General features: G+C 42.9%; 1 long non-coding RNA gene across 1 annotated transcript; it reads left to right on the plus strand.

Annotated features, from left to right (window-relative positions):
- Positions 1-685: 685 nt before the first annotated feature.
- LOC308095889 lies at positions 686-3457 on the plus strand. Its single transcript, XR_013934087.1, has 3 exons — positions 686-763; positions 1690-1779; positions 3238-3457. It is a non-coding gene; the product is annotated as an uncharacterized lncRNA (long non-coding RNA).
- The last annotated feature ends 868 nt before the right edge of the window (positions 3458-4325 follow it).

Here is a 4325-nt window from a genome sequence, read left to right on the forward strand (position 1 = left end):
CACTCTCATTGTCTCTTTATGTGTTAAATACAGAGTTATTACTGGAAACTGATGAGAGAGAAGAGGTTTGAGCTGAAGAAGAGGCAGAAGAGTAGGGGTAAGGTCTCTCTCTCTCTCTCTCTCTCTCTCTCTCTCCCCTATACTTTATTGACTGGGTTCCCCCAGGGGTCTGTACTTGGTCCCCTCTTTTTTCCCTTCTACACCAAATCTCTTAGCTGATCTACAAGCTCACAACGTGATGCGTTGTGAGCTTGTAGATCAGCTATTTTCCACGATGTTCATACATCTTCACAGAATGTTCATCTATTATGTCCTGCCCAGAATGGCAGAAAGTGAGGTTAAACTAACATGTTCACACTGTGTCCATTTAACTCTTACTTCATACTGGAGGGGGAGGGGCCACCTCCAAGTATGATGATGTAAGAACAAAATGGCCGCTGTGTGAATATGGTTAATTGAGTTTACAGTGATATTTATGTACAGTCATAAAACAATGTATCAGACCTCATGTCTTCTATAGACAAATCCACAGACGCGCTGCCTGTAGCTGCCTGTAGGCGGCCATTGCTGCGGTGTCGCGGTGCGGAGCGTTGACACCGCAGCTATGGCTGCCTACAGGCAGCGCGTCAGTGGATTTGTCTATACTCATCATGTGTAATGAATGTTTGTTTGTTGTTCTTCTGTAGAGAAGAAACAGTCTGGTCAGATGGAGATGAAGTCCATGGATCAGACATCAACACCTCCCCTTCCTCCTGGTGACAAGGTTATTATAGTTTTGCCAATCTGGGAACCAATTCGGTAAAACAAGGAGGGAAAAATAATCTGGGGGCACCACCTCCTTTTTAGTGTAGAAACAATAACTTGGCTTGGCTCCACCTCTTTCTTAGTCCACTTCCTCCCGGGTGCTTCTGTGTTTATTTATTCTAACAACAACAACACATTTTTAAAGGTTTCATGACGTTCAGTTTTACCACACATTAAAAGTCTTTGTCATGGTCCTTCAAACGTGTATAGAAAGTTTTAACAAAAAATTCCACTCCATTGATCCATGGCAGGTGTTTTTCTCTCACATTTCTAAAGCCTTTTTAACTGCAATGAAAAAATAAATCTTTGCCTGCGGGTGTCGCTGGTGAGGGATTTTGCCTGTCAATCATCGCCTCTGTTCCGCCCCCCCCCCAAAGGAAAGGATAGGGGAGGGGAGGGGCGAGGAGGAGAGTGGGCGGGATCAATCGGCTGTGACCTCACTGCCGAAGGGCCAAGCTCAGATTACTTTTCAGCCTAATTATTCAGAAAACCCCAGACCACAGAAAATCCACTTAATGTTCAAAGTTCAGATTTTTTGGGTGTAATTGAGGTCATAAAACCCCCCAAAAAACATTAAAAAAAAAATAGTGAAAATGAATGTCATAGAACCTTTAAGGCAGTGCTGCTGTTAGCAGAATCAGTCTTGAGTGATTATAGCTTTGCTAGAGTTTACGTACATGCATGTTTATTATTTTAAAGCCTTTAAAGTTTTATTTTAGTTTTTTATTAGTTAAAGTGTTTTAGATTTTTATATGATATAATATGGAATAATTGTCAGAGGCAAGATTCAAAGTGATCAGAAAAATCCATCTTTCTCTCTTTTCTCGCTCTCTTTCTCTCCATCCATCCATCCATCCATCCATCCATCCATCACGGGTGAAGAAGCAGGAAGAGGAGGATGAGGAGGGGGGAGCAGAGGGAGGAAGCAAGAGGGTCAAAGGTCAACCTGATGTGAAGATGGAGGAGAAACCAGAGGTGAGATCATTATTAACCCAGAGGTTCTCAACTCAAATGAATGTAATGAACTATCTGGTAGGATGTAAAACCAGCAGAATCCATGTAAAGCACAGTCTCTATCTATTGTCAGACTAAGGAGAGAGAAGCTCTATTGTCAGTAAAGGCCTGGCTCTTTGTGTCATTCAACTCTCAGTCCAGATATACGTAACCAGTGTAACTATTTCTCTGCATTGTGTTGAATGGGCGGACCCAGGAATCTCTTTGGAGACAAACTCTATTTATTCTGACTCAGAATGACATAAAAACACATCTCTGGGTTAGTTTGGCTTTAGTGCATGGACTCCTCTCTAAACAAAGTTAAACAAACACAGTATAAGTAATTTGCAACTCCAATTGTTATTTTGTTATACAGGGAAGTTAACAAAAGACACCCACTTCATTCTAATATCCTCCAATAATTAAACAAAGCTCTGTGTGTGTGTGTGTGTGTGCGTCCCCAAAATCTCTTCTGCCCGGTTCTCCTCAATTGATCTGCATTTGCACACGGCCATTGACCATCAGCATGTGCACGGAACACCAACGCCCGTTTTTCGCTTTCCCCAAGTGTAAGCTGTTTTTATGTAAAATAATGTCGCCATGGTTCGGCCCCCCAAGCTATGGGATGGCCCCCCGAGGTATGGGATGAATGATCAAACTACGCATGCGTCGAATCCATAGACCCACTCTGTTGCTGTTGCTAGAACTTCACATACTTTGGGTGCTCATATCCCCGACGGGTATGGTCTAGTGGAAATAACAAAGGGAAGAGGTGGGGGTGTGGCAGGACATTGATATGGGAGACAGACAAGGAGCTGTGACCACTAATACATGTATTATTATACACACCAACCATGTAGATTAGAATAAAGACAGGTAGAAGCACACATTCTGTGTAATTATACTAACTGAACGTCATTTATAATTAACACTGTTACCAGTGGTGTGTTCTAGGTTTTTTTCAGAGGTATAGAAAGAGATAATATGTACCGATTTGCGTGATGTTTGGACAACATTTGTAGGAGTAAAATAAAATCCCCCAAAAAATTGGGGGCAGAGGTTCTGAATTGGCATCCAGTGAGTGTGTGTGCACAGTTTCGCTGCGATCAAGCCAACAGTGCTGGAGATTAGCTGTCCAAAGACAGAAGGACACACGGACACACGGACAGGGTGCAAAACATACTCTCTCGCCATGCCTTTCGGCCTGGTGGAGATAATAACATATATCTCCATCAAGCATGTGTGGTGTTGTGTTATGGCACAGTTACTGGCAAGGCATGTTATTACATCGGCAAAGAGTCACGAATTACGGTTTAACAGTCAGTTGGCAAGGAGTGATATGTACATTTTTAAGAACTGGCATTGTAGAAAAGTCTTGGGTTCATTTTTGTTTAATTAATGTCCTTGATTTGATTTCCCCCTCTATTCTATTCTATTTAGGGAACTATTCCTTTGCATGGTGAGATGGAAGACCATCCTGTTACAGAGTCACTGTCCTCTCCACATCCCTCTCTGGAGCTCCAAGATGAAACTGATCTAAGTTCATGCTTCAGTGGTTTGAGGATAGAAGAATCCATCTCTCTACCTCGTTCTCACAGCTTACCCTCACTGAGCCAAATTCCATGTTTAGAGAACAAGACAAGTTTCACAGCCAAGCGGTCCCACACAGTAAATGATGTTACACTACTGCACAAAAAACAGAAAATTACACCTGATATCATTGTTGTAGAAAACGAGGAAAGCTACAAGTTCCACTGCACCCAACCAGGACTGTTCCAGTGCAACGTGACCGACCTGGTGTTTAAGATGAAGACAGAGGGAGATTTGACTTACAGGACAGTCCACTGGGACCGAAGGCTTCTATCCCAGCTTAGCAAGAGAGCTGCAGGTCCACTGTTTGACATCAAAGGTTCTCACGGGTCTGTGTGTCAGTTACACTTTCCACATTGTGAGATCCTCTCCATGGGTGGAGGCAAATCCTTGTCGGTTCTCCATGTGATGGATGATGGCTTTGAGCTGATCAAACCCCATGTGGTCACAGAAACTCATGTTATCATAAATGTAACTGGATTATCTTTATTTGGTATCATCTCGTACGTACAAGAGATGTTGCTCGGGCCCCGTCCTGTCCAGCCCAGTCCTGTCCAGGCATTGGTGTCACTGTTTTATACACCACCGATTAGTGATGATCATTCCCCTTCAATTCTGAAAGTGTTGCTGCTGCCTCGGAATGTTGTGCGGCATGAAGTGATGAACGAAAGGAGGAAGATAAATGGAGAAGAGATTTACATTGAAATGTCTCTCTGTAAACTAATCCCAAAGCAAGAATACACCCTCTCCACTTCCCCTCAAGATGGTTCCATCATAGTTCTACCAAATAAGGCAGAATTTGAAGTCGATGAACTATCCTACCACAATTACATGCCAACATTTGTCATTAATTTAGAGGAACGTTTTAGGCATGTTCGGCTGCTTCTAAGCAACAGTAACACCTCCTCCATATGTGCATGGGAAGGTTATGTAAACCT

Source organism: Gymnoscopelus braueri (assembly GCF_963280865.1).
Source record: "Gymnoscopelus braueri genome assembly, chromosome: 11".
NCBI classification, from domain to species: domain Eukaryota; kingdom Metazoa; phylum Chordata; class Actinopteri; order Myctophiformes; family Myctophidae; genus Gymnoscopelus; species Gymnoscopelus braueri.